Source organism: Mobula birostris, chromosome 14, assembly GCF_030028105.1.
Source record: "Mobula birostris isolate sMobBir1 chromosome 14, sMobBir1.hap1, whole genome shotgun sequence".
Taxonomy (NCBI): Eukaryota; Metazoa; Chordata; class Chondrichthyes; order Myliobatiformes; family Myliobatidae; genus Mobula; species Mobula birostris.
The window spans coordinates 10,341,032-10,354,412 of NC_092383.1; the positions used below are offsets into that span (position 1 = coordinate 10,341,032).

Sequence of the window (13,381 nt, forward strand, 5' to 3'; positions counted from 1 at the left end):
CAAAGTAAATCAGAAAAAGTACAGTATTGTTAGTAGCATGACCTTTGGGAATAACATGACAGCCATTCAGAAATCTGATGGTGAAGGGGAAGATGCTGTTCCTAAAACCATGTCTGTGTGTCTTCTCCTATCTAATGGTAGCAATGAGAAGAGAGCAAGGCAGAGGTCCTTACTGATGATGCCGCCTTTTCAAAATGTCCTTAATGGTGGGGAGGGCTCATGCCCATGATGGAACTGAATTGAGTCTACGATCCTCTTGTATGGAGGGACCAAAGTACAGGATTGGGGTGGGAAAACTGCAGAGTGATGCAACCAGTCAATGCTCTCCCTGGTACATCGGTAGAAATTTGCCAGAGTCTTGGTTACAGATCAATTCTCCTCAAGCTCTGAATGAGTTATAGCTGCTGATGTGCCTTCTTCATAACTGCACCAATAGTTTGAGCTTAGGATAGATATTCAGAAAAGCTGAACTTGTAGTTGCTCATCCTTTCCACTACTGACCCCACAATGAGGATTGTTGCATGTTTTCCCCACTTCCCCTTCCTGAAATCACAATCAATTTCATGGCCTTACTGATATTGAGGAGATACTGCTCAACTTTGAGTCCCTCCAAGCAGACTGTTTTTGCTCTTTTGGAACCTCAGTTTCTCCAGTAAGAGTTCTGACAGGAATTACTTACAAATGCCAAGGCAACCCAACAAGACCACTGCTGTCAGCTGTGATTCAGTAGGCAGCACTCTTTGAATCAGAAGGTTGTGATTTCAAAGTCCCTCTCCACAGACTCGAGCACGAAAACCTCAACTGGCATTTCAATGCAATTCCTAAGGTGTGCCGTACTGCAGAAAGTACAGAAGAATTCTGGAGAAGACTAAACTCAAATCCCAAGTGCTGTTTCAGATAAAAGCTTAGCACAGAAAAACGGGAACTCTCTCTTGATCCCAGCTGCCACAGATGCTATTTTGTTCTTGGATCAACATCAAAAAGAGATCTGACTGTTAGATAAAACTTAAGAGCTTTGTAGGTACCAGTGAACCCTGGTGATCCAGGGTCCTAACTGCACACAGGAAATCAGTGAATGCTTTAGCTTTTTCATCTTGCTGACTTTGACGTTCAGCTTTACCACAACAAAACTGATGAAACATTTCAAAGGAATATTTGCCCTTGAATGGGAACTCCTCAAAAGGTAGTGGATATGGCCCAGTTCACCATGAGTAAAGCTCTCCCCACTACTGAGCACATCTACATGAAACGCTGTTGCAGGAAAGCAGCGTCCACCATCAGTGATTCCACACCGCCCCCCCCACCCCAAACACCCAGGACATGCTCTCTTCTTGCTGCTGCCACCAGAAAGGTGCTACAGGAGCCTGAAGACTCATGCCACTGGGCTCAGGAACAGTTATTACCCTGAACCATCAGGCTCTTGAACCAAAAGGGATAACCTTCAGTCAACTTCACTTGCCAATCACTGAAATGTTCCCATAACCCATCTACTCAATTTCAAGGACTATCTCATGTTCTCAATATTTATTTCTTTTTATTTATTTATTCATTCTTATTTCTTTCTTTTTGTATTTGCAGTTTGTTGTCTTTTGCCCACTGGTTGAACAACCAAGTTGGTGCTGTCTTTTATTGATCCTGTTATGGTCATTATTCTGTAGATTTATTGAGTTTGCCCAACAGAATATGAACCTCAGGGTTGTATATGCTGACATGTATATACCTGGATAATAAATTTAATTTGAACTTTGATATTAAGAGCAGCAGGCAATATGAAGTGCAAGTTTGCAGATTATATTAGGACTTGCATTGAATTTAAACTTGGACGAAGCTAAAGAGTAACATACAAAATACTGGAGGAACTCAGCAGGTCAGGCAGCAGCTATGGAGAGGAATAAGCAGTTGATGTTTCAGACTGAGATCCACCATCAAAACTGGAAAGGAAGGAGGCAGAAGCCAGAATAAGGCTGCGACAGAAAGGAAGCTTAAAGACAAAATTTTGGCAATTGACATGCACTATTTAGAAAAGTTGGCCACTTTGTTAGAAATAGGCTGTACATCTGCTCATTAGTGTAAGTATCTAACCAGCTAATCAGATTGCAGCAACTCAATGTATAAAAGCATGCAGTCCCGGTCAAGAGGTTCAGTTGTTGTTCAGACCAAACATCTGAATGGAGGAGAAATGTGATCCAAGTGACTTTGACTGTGCAATGATTACTAGTGCCAGATGGGGTGGTCTGAACATCTCAGACACTGCTGATCTATTGGGATTTTCATGCACAAGTCTTTAGAGATTACAGAGAAAAGTGCAAGAAACAAAAAAAAACAAACAGTAAATGGTAGTTCTGTGGGTGAAAATACTGAGAGGTCAGAAGAGGAAGGCCAGACTGATTCAAGCTGAGAAGGAGACAGTGCAAATAAGCGTGTGTTACAACAGTGGTGTGCAGAAGAGCATCTCTGAATGGCACTCAACTAGAAGCTAAAACATTAATCTGCACTCAGTGTTATATTACCATGTACTCCTGGTCATTAATGCAAATATCTAATCAGCCAAACATGTGGCAGCAACTCAATGCATATAAGCATGCAGACATGGTCAAGAGGTTCAGTTGTTGTTCAGACCAAACATCAGAATGGAGAAGAAATGTGATCTGTGACTTTGACCTTGAAATGATTGTTGGTGCCATATGGGCTGGATTGAGCATCTCAGAAATTGCTGATCTCCTGGAATTTAAGACCATAAGGCCATAAGATATAGGAGCAGAAGTAGGCCATTCGGCCCATCGAGTCTGCTCCACCATTCAATCATGGGCTGATCCAATTCTTCCAGTCATCCCCACTCCCCTACCTTCTCCCCATTCCCTTTGATGCCCTGGCTAATCAAGAACCTATCTATCTCTGCCTTAAGTACACCCAATGACTTGGCCTCCACAGCCGCTCGTGGCAACAAATTCCACAGATTTACCACCCTCTGACTAAAGTAATTTCTCCACATCTTTGTTCTAAATGGATGTCCTTCAATCCTGAAGTCATGCCCTCTTGTCCTAGACTCCCCTACCGTGGGAAATAACTTTGCCATATCTAATCTGTTCAGACCTTTTAACATGTTTCTATGAGATCCCCCCCCCTCAATCTCCTGAACTCCAGGGAATACAGCCCAAGAGCTGCCAGACGTCCCTCATACGGTAACCCTTTCATTCCTGGGATCATTCTCATGAATCTTCTTTGAACCCTCTCCAATGGCAGTATATCCTTTCTAAAATGAGGAGCACAAAACTACACACAATACTCCAAGTGTGGTCTTACAAGTGCCTTATAGAGCCTCAACATCACACCCCTGCTCTTATATTCTACCCCTCTAGAAATGAATGTCAACATTGCACATGCCTTCTTCACCACCAACTCAACCTGGAGGTTAACCTTTAGGGTATCCTGCACAAGGACTCCCAAATCCCTCATGCATCTCTATATTTTGAATTCTCTCCCCATCTAAGTCTGCTCATTTATTTCTTCCACCAAAGTGCATTACCATGCACTTTCCAACATTGTATTTCATTTGCCACTTCTTTGCCCATTCCCCTAAACTATCTAAGTCTCTCTGCAGGCTCTTTGTTTCCTCAAGACTACTTGCTCCTCCACCTACCTTTGTATCATCGGCAAATTTAGCCACAAATCTATTAATCCCACAGTCCAAATCATTGACATACATCGTAAAAAGCAGTGGTCCCAACACTGCCCCCTGTGGATCTCCACTGGTAACTGGCAGCCAGCCAGAATAGGATCCTTTTATTCCCACTGTTTTCTGTCGATCAGCCAATGCTCCACCCATGTCAGTAACTCCCCTGTAATTCCATGGGCTCTTATCTTGCTAAGCAGCCTCATGTGCCGCACCTTGTCAAAGGCCTTCGGAAAATCCAAGTACACCACATCTACTGCATCTCCTTTGTCTACCCTGCTTGCAATTTCCTCAAAAAATTGCAGGTGGTTTGTCAGGCAGGACTTTCCTTTCAGGAAACCATGCTGGCTTTCGCCTATCTTGTCATGTGTCTCCTGGAAGTGCCTAAGATCATGAATTCTGTCCTTCACAACCTATCACAGAACTCAAAGTCCAAGGTCAACGATTTCCACTAGAACAGTACAGCACAGGAACAGGCCCTTTAGCCCACAATGTTTGCTAAACCAACTAAATTAATAATCACACTAGTCCTTTCTGCCTACACCCTTACATTCACGTGTCTGTCTAAACTCCTCTTAAAAGTCCCTAATGTATCTGCCTCTACCACCACGCAGGCATTCACCACTCTACAAAAATTGTCTCTCACATTGCCTTCGAACATAACCCCTCTCACTTCAAATGCATAACCTCTGGTATTAGACTTTTCAACCCTGAGAAAAAGATACTACCTATCTTCACACCTCATATAATCTGATAAACCTCTCTTAAATCTCACTTCAGCCTCCACCACTCCAGAAGAAACAACCCAAGTTTGTCCAACCAAATTAACCAAGTTTTTTAAAAAAAAACATACAAATGTGGTTCAATGCAAATGTAGAATTTAGGATGTCTCCAGGTCAGAGTTAAAAGCAGAAGATCTCCTCAAATAACATGGGAAATTGCAGTCTGCATTAGGAACAACAACATCCCCTACCCGAGGCAGAGAAACATTCTAACCGCAAAGGAAACAAGCCTGTCTTAAACAAGTGACCCAAAAAAAATTCATTAAACCTATTGAAGTAAAGGTTAATGGCATGCTGTGAACACATTAAACCAAGCATTCTACAGGTGGAGGTTCCTGGCAAAGGGCAAGACCATTTCTTCTATTTAACCAGAATACCAGAGAGCTGTGAAAGATAACTTTAGACAAGAGAATGATGATAAATTTCTCATTTAGTGCAGGAGTGGAGTTATAACATAATGCCTCGATCGAGGACATGAAATAGCTGTATCCCAGGAAGTAGTAAATTGCAAAACAATGGAAAATATCTTGCAATTATATACAGCAGATTCATGATACATACACGCATGCTCAATGCGATTCTACTTCTTTATCGTGAAGTAACATTCCTGCATGAGCCCACTGGAAAAATGGGTGCACGTGGACAAAGCTTTAGCTTTTAACATCTTGCTAACCACCAGCCTGCTGATTCAAGAATTAAAATAGGTCAACCCAAAAGTTTTTGAATCCTATTTCAAGCTCTCACCTTAGACACAATTCTACATTCAGATTCATATTTATTACATGTACAGCGAAGCATACAGTGAAACGCACTTCTGTTAATAACCAATACATCCAAGTGTTGCCGGCACCAACTTAGCATGCCCACAATGCTCAGCAGAATACAAGAATTTAGGACTCATCCAGCCAATAGTGACAACTTTCACATTTTAATGGGAATTCATTGAGAAGATTGAAATATTTTACATGGAGTTAACCATAGCTCAGTGTATTGCATTCTTGCCCAGACCTCCCTCAAATCTAGCCACTCAAAACCTTCTACTGTTAAACTGTTCAGTGTTCCGAACCAGCCAACCAGATCACGACATCTAATCAATATCCATTCGGACCCCGGATCAGTATACAAGTCGGCATTCTGAGGAGACAACACCCTCAACTGCGCACTGATGATGGCTTCTTGACTGGAGCCGAAACGTCTGCGAACTTTTTACTAAGCTCAGCGATCAACCTAACTTCCATTCTTGCCCAGTAAATCTGATTTATCCCACCCAGGGCCACTGGGAATGCCGACTATCAAATGGAATATTAAACCCTGGGCAACTAACACAGAATGCTGGAGCTGCTCAGCAGAGCAGGCAGCAACTCTGGAAGGGGATGAACAGCTGATATTACGAGTTGAGATCCTTCTTCAGAACGGGAAAGGAAGGGGGGATGGGGAGAGAAACCGGAATAAGGTGGTGAGAGAGGGGAAGGAGTATCAACTGAAGAGTCAGAGAGCAGCAGAGACCACAGAGGTGGGGCAGTGAGTGAAGGTCTCACTGAACTCCTGTCCCTTCCATAGGTGCTGCCTGATCTGCTGAGCTCCCCCAGATGTTTGTATGTATTGCTCTGGATTTCCAGCATCTGCAGAATCACTTGTTTATTGCAGAATCTCTTATATTTATTAAACCCTCATCCTATTTCACCACACATTTTCAAGAAATAAAAATCATGTTGAATAGTGCAGAGTTCATCCCAGTAACTTGGCTGATATTCATCTCTGGGAATTAAAAACAGATTATGTACATATGAATCGTGGCTGAATCGCGTCATTACAACAATTAGGACATCCGTTATCCTACTGACTATGCAGTGAAAGGTGATGCTTTCCTGCAATGTTAAACATGCATTACTTAGAACAGCATTGGAGGGATGTCCTCTCCGCCTGCTCCAGAGGTTCGTCTCTCATTCCAGCAGCAACATCCAAGCTGTGCCGTATTCAATGGTGTGGAACAAGCTGCAGCGCAAGTGACAGATGCTGGTTCAATTTCAACATTTAAGAAAAGTTTGGATAGAAACATGGATGGGAGGGATGCAGAGAGCTCTGCTCAAAGTGCAATGTGAATGGTACAAGGCAGAATAATAGTTTGGTACAGACTAGATGGACCAAAGGACCCATTTCTGCTCTGTATGACTCTATATCATACACTAACCTCACACAAACACATGCATGGGTGAGCAGCTTGGAAGACTTGTGTATTTAATATTTCAGTAAGATCTCAGCAATCTTGTAAATATATTGTTTAAGCATTCTTTGTTGTTTATATATTTCATTATGTAAAAATACATGAATTGCATACATTATGACGGTACCACATAGTAAGCGCGTGCGCCTTGCCTAAAGTAAATATGAACTGAGGCTCGCATCTTTCAGCTCACTTGTTTTCCCTTCAATTAGTTTAATGTTTTGAAGTTACAAAAACATAACAAAGACAAGGTTTCAAATTAACGAAACTAGCACTTATACTGAGCCTGCTGCTTTCTGAACAGGGTGAAGAGGGGAGGCCACTTCAGTACTCCACAGTAACACAAGATGCTGGAGGAACTCTAGGGAGACCATAAGACATGGGAGCAGAATTAGGCCACTCGGCCCATCGAGTCTGCTCCACTATTTCATCATGACTGATTTATCATCCCTCTCAACCACATTCTCCTGCCTCCCCCCGTGACCTTTGACACCCTTACTAATTAAGAACTTATCAAACTCTGCTCTAAATATATGATTTGGCCTTCACAGCTGTATGGCAATGAATTCCACAAATTCATCACCCCCTGGTTAAAGAAATTTCTCCTCATCTCTGTTCTAAAGAGATGTCCTTATATTCTGAGGCTGTGCCCCTGGTCCTAGACTCTCCCACTGTAGGAAATAATCGCTGCACCATCCACTCTACTTAGGCCTTTCCAGTATTCAGTAGGTTTCAATGAGATCTGCCCCCTTGTCGTTTTACTTTTAAACTCCAGTGAGTACAGGCCCAAAGCCATCAAACGTTCCTCATAAGTTAACCTTATCATTCCCAGGCCATTCTCATGAACCTCCTCTGGACACTCTCCAATGTCAGCATATGCTTCCTTAGGTGGAGAGGAATAAACTGTCCACGTCTCAGGTCGAGACACTTCAGAAGGACTAGAAAGGAAGGGAGAATAAGGTGGGGAAGGGGAAGGAACACAAGAGGCTGATAAGTCAAGGTAAGTGAGGTGGGAAGAGAGGCGTGTAGAGGAGGCAGATGAAGTGCGAAACCAGGAGGTGATATGTGGAAGAGGTAAAGGACTGAAGAAGGAATCTGAAAGGAGGGGAGAGTGGACCCAATACATCCTTAAATCAGTATAAAAGCAGCCTTCACTGATGTTACAGCACCAACTGAGTTGCGTAGTTCCCAACCATTTATCACCATGGGTGTTGACAGGTTTTTGATAGTCAGAAATAAAAGGATTACAAGTATCTGACACTTCTGACCCAAACTCTCAGGAGTTCTGACAATTTTCTGAAGTTTTGTGAACATTTTCACAGATCGACACTGAGAGAAGACAATGTGCAAGCTTTTCTCAAGCAGATCATGAAGATCCCTGTCAAAAGGACTCTCTCCTCCAAGCTGTGTAACTATTCCAATTCCCTTTCTTCTCTAACATTACAATAGCAAGATGCCGACCTTGAAATCAAGCGTCCTGGGACCCTTAGCCCTGGATTAACAAAAAGCTCTATCGGGGTCATCGAGAAAGTTCATGCCTGGAGGGCCTGAGTGAACTACTACACAACAAGCTGCAGAATGGAGAGTGTTGTATAGAAATGAAACAAGACAAGAAAGCAAGTTTTTGCACAGCTCATTAAAATGCTTAAAATAACTTCACAACCTTAACACTGAATATGGTTACAAGGATGAATTGACACATCTCCATTCGATTTACTAACAAGCTAGATTTTGAAGAAAATCTAAATCGACGGAGCAACATTTAAACCAATGCCCCCCAATCACGAGAGTTTCGGTGGAAGTTAACGATATTAATAACCATAATGAATTAGTTTACACTGACCCTTACAATGCAGGAAGTTATGTCTTGCAGGAGGCAGTGATCTAAGTTTTCCTGGGTCCTAAGTGCAATTGTAAAACGTATCTCTTCCCCTCCTCCAATTACAGGCAGCTAGCTGTTGAAATGTGGGGGTGGGGAAACAGTGGAGCAGGGCAAAGACAGAACAGGAAAAAAACCTTCTCTGCCTTTCCCCCATAGTAAATAGCAAAGAAACACACAGTCCAACTCTCCACGAGTCATCCGAACAATTGAATAAACCACTGCAAACTTATCTACTTACTGCAATTAAGCAATCTCTAAACTTCTCAATCTTGCTGTCATCTTGGAGGAGATCAAAGCAGACACAACATGCTATGTGGCTGGTAATTGGTAAAATTTCCTGTCAACTCTCTCATGGTCTAAATTTAATTCAATGCAAATCTTGAATGTATAACTGTGCAAAAAGAAACAGCATCCTGCTCCTACTTACACAATGCCTGTGACGTACTTGATTACATACCAGCAGCTCCAAGCACCAATTCATCCACTGATGCATACACTAATGATAGACCTGATATTTACATCACTTCCTCTGTAGACTGTTACTATATCATGCCAGATAAATGCTGGGATATGACAGCACTTCCTCTCTGTTTAAAATTACCAAGGGTTTGGTGACACAGCAGAAGACAAAACGCAGGACGAATTCAGTGGGTTGGGTGGCACCTGAGGAGGGAGATTTGGGAAGGGTGGGCAGCTTTAAGCTCCTGGGCGATATCATCTCAGGGGATCTATCTGAGGCCCAACACAATCACATAGTGGGCACACGAGCTTCACGAGTTTGAGGAGATTTGGTATGTCACACCAGAGACTTCTGCAAATTTCTATAAATGCATGGTGCATAGCACTGACTGGTTGCATCACTAGCTGCTATGGACACGCCAACATCCAGGATCAGAAGAGGCACAATCCTCCCCACCAATGAGGACATCCTCAAAAGGCAATGCCACAAGGTGGCGGAATCCATCATTGAGCATCCTTGTCATCCAGGTAATGTCCTCTACTTATAACTACTATCAGGGAAGAGGTACAGGAGACCGAAGACCCACACTCAATGTTTAAGGAAGGGTTTCTTCCCCCTCAACCATCAACTTCCTGAATTGTTCATGAATACTACCTCGCTATTCCTCTTTTTGCACTATTAGGGATTTGGCACAGAGTAGACCGCCCAGCCCTTTGAGCCGTGCCACCCCAGTAGCTCCCGAAATCCCAGCTTTAACCCAATCTAATACAAGGACAATTTACAATGACTAATTAACCTTGGACCGTGGGAGGCAACCAGAGAAAATCCACACGTTCCATGGTGGGGGGGGGGGGGGGGGGGGGGAACATAAGAGACTCCTCACAGAGGACGCCGGAACTGTACTCCATCGCTGAGCTGTAACAGCACCGTGCAAACCGTCAAGCTACAGTGGCATCCTGTACCGTATATAGTGGTGCGCATAATGCTATGTGGTCAACCTATTAAGGTGCAGAGGTGATGCAATTAACTGTTTACTGGAAACGCATACACCGAGAAAGCAGTCCTTTTATTCTCTGCAGGATACTCGTTTTCACTAATTACCACAAACTCATTCCATTCATTATATTTACCCTGTTCATAATGATGACAGATTCAAACTTTATTGCACTGTAATGATAAAACTTAATTATTGCAAGTCTAATGATTAGGAACACAATAACTCCCATTAGTAAAGTCATATCCATCCCAAGATGCTCCAAGTAAACAATTTCACATATTATAATAATTATAGTTATGGGGTTACAGGAAGGAGAAGAGGGCAAGTAGTATGGAAACACCAATGCCTTCCAACAGAAGATCCTACAAAAAGTAGTAGATACGGCCCAGTCCATCACGGGTAAAGCCCTCCCCACCATTGAACACACCTATGTGAAATGATGTCGATGGAAAGCAGCATCAATCATCAGAGACCCCCGATACCCAGGATATGCTCTCTTCTTGCAGTTGCCATCAGGATGGTGGTCAGGACCCCGAGGACTCAACCCACCAGGTTCTTGGACTAGAGGGGACAACTTCACTGCCCCATCATTGAAACGTTCCCACAACCTAACTTTCAAGAACTCTTCATCTCATATTCTCAATAGTTATTGTTTTTTTTGTATTGGACAGTTGGTCATCTTCTGCATTCTGGCTGAATGCCCAAGTTGGGCAGTCTTTCATTTGATTCTGTTATGGTTATTATTCTATAGATTTATCAAGTATGCCCACAAGAAAATGAATCTTGGGATTATATATGGTGGCATGTATGTACTTTGATAATACATTTACTTTAAACTTTGAAGTGAAGTGGTGGATGCAGGTTCAATTTCAACATTTCAGGAGAAATTTGTAAAAGTAACTGGTATGGAGGGCTATGTTCCAGGTGCAGCTCGATGGAACTAATCAGAATAATAGTCCAGCACAGATTAGATGACCAAAGGTTCTGTTTCTGTGATGTAGCGTTCCATGCTAGTCTGTAGATCTTTATCATAATTAAAGAATAATACCTATTAGAATCGCAAATCCAAAATCTAGTTTTAAATCTTCTGCCCATTCATAAGTTAGTCATACTCTATCCTTATTTTACAAAGCCCAGGGGAGAGGTAAACAACTGATCTCTTCATAATGTGATTAAACATGCAGACAATAATAACCAGCCACATTAAATTACAGTATTAAAGCAGAAAACATCCCAAGATACTCCAATAAAACAACTGCACATACAGTACACAGTCATGGGGTCGTGCGAGGTAGAAGAGGACAAGAAATGGAGATGGGGAAAGATCTGGAAGACCAATGAGCTTAGAACAAATGCAATATTCAAACAAACACTGGAAACTAGATCTGAGGCATTATCTCAATTTTTTATATTTAGTAGTAATAGTAGTAGTGCGATCACTCAGGTCAAGTATAATGTTCTCCTAAGGGGTTGTCTACTGGTGGATCCTTGGGTGGCTGTGGAGGCCGATCCCGGATCCACAGATTCTGAAGCAATGGGGGCAAGAGTACATTGTGGTTGTGGTTGTGGTTGTGGTTAATGGTTGGGTGTTTAGAGATTCAGCACAGTATCAGGCCCTTCCGGACCAATGAGCCTGCCCCTCCCAATTACACCCATGACCAATTAACCTACTAACCCACACCAAGGATATGGATGAAAACCAGAGCACCCGGAAGAAACTGATGTGGTCACACAGGCAGAGTGTCCAAACTCCTTACAGGCAGTGGTGGGAACTGAACCCGGGTCACTGACAGTGTAAAAGAGTGCACTATCCACCTTAATCTGGAAGGACCTACAGAAAGGCGTAGAGGTAGGAAGGCCAAGAGCTGGGCATGTGTTGGCTGTTGACCTGTGCTATCAGTTTTAGGAACTGTTTCAGGAATTTAGGCAAACAATGTTCAAGGATTTGGATAAACTGAATACATTTTGAACAGCATAAGAACTTTCACACTAGTTCCAGAGGTCTCATTTTATTGTCCAAGATGCCATGAAAGCCAGGTGTCAATATCCAGCAGAGGTATCAAATTTTGCTTCCTGCGACAATGGAGAAGTCCCCTTGCGCTCCTGAGAAGCGTTCGACTAACAGTCAAAGTTTTACAATTTTAAACAGCTGCACACACCAGAAACCCATTTCTCTGTTCTTTAAATCACACCGCCCAACACTCAACTCCCACTTTCAGTCACAGGCAGATACAAGGTTATATTACAGGCACTTAAAACTTGTATCCAGATTGTCTTCAGCACCAGTACAAGCTTTCCTTCATCAATCTAACTCAGGCAATTTGTAGAAGTCAGGAAATGTTTGTATAGGGAAATGGTATGGATTTACAAAAAAAGGTTATTAATAGTCAAGACAATGAGATGGTGGCATATGCTGAGGTTATTGCAGCTCTATAAAACATTTGATCTGCAAGTTGACTTCCTGCTCACAATTTCGGTTCCAAGTAAAGGTAGTTCCACACCAGTGTCATGCATCAACTCTCAGCAAATACACAGGAGCAGTTCTTTTTCGTGGGATGTGAATGCTATCAGAAAGAAAATTGCTTATTGTCCCCAAACTAAGTAAAGATAAAGATTAACAATTAGCTTTATTTATCAAATGTACATCAAAACGTAGTGAAGTAGTTTGGTGGTGTCAAATCAGAACAGTGCGGATGGTGCTGGGCAGCCCATAAGTGTCAGCACACCTCCAGTGCCAGCATAGCATGCCCAGAACTCACTAACACTAACTGTACATCCTTGGAGTGGGGGAGAAAACCAGAGCACCTGTTAGAAACTACGTAGTCACAGCGGGAAACTTACAACCTCTCTCCAGGCAGTGGTGGGAATTGAACTCAAATCTTATAAGTGGTTCTGAAAACCACTGCATTAACCGCTACTCTGAGTAGGGAGTTTTAAGACAGATGCTCAAAGTATGTATACATTATACCACCTTGAGATTCTTCTCCTTACAGGCAACTTTTTGCAAACAATAAAAGCAAGCAATAGCATTCAGAATAAAAGTGTAGACATGAAGCCTAGAACAACCAAAGCAGGCCCGCAGCCTCAGCTCATCATCACACAGCGGAGGAAAATGTGGCAGAGCTCACAGGCACGGTACGAATCCTTCTGGGGCGGGCACTGGTGTTACATTTGGCAGACCAGATCGCATGCAGATTGGCTTCCTTGAATGGCGTTAATGAACAAAATGTGTTTTTCCCAACACTACAGTAATTTCATGAAGTCATATAGCATGGAAACAGGCTCTTGGGCCTAGTTCATCCATGCCAACCATAAGCTAATCCCATCTCCACCCCATTTTGTTCATATCCCTCTAAACCAGGG

The 13,381-nt window shown here is 42.7% G+C and overlaps 1 protein-coding gene across 5 annotated transcripts in view; it reads right to left on the bottom strand.

Moving 5' to 3' along the window:
* The window catches only part of akap13 (A-kinase anchoring protein 13), a 561,754-nt gene that overhangs the window by 474,381 nt on the left and 73,992 nt on the right, over positions 1 to 13,381 (bottom strand). Inside the window, exon 1 of one of the 5 annotated variants that reach the window (XM_072278086.1) lies at positions 8,989 to 9,008. The exons of the other annotated variants lie outside the window; for them this stretch is intronic. The gene's annotated coding sequence lies outside the window, so the exon portion shown is untranslated. Of the gene's footprint in view, positions 1 to 8,988; positions 9,009 to 13,381 lie in introns of those variants that run through there. 5 annotated transcript variants of the gene reach the window in all.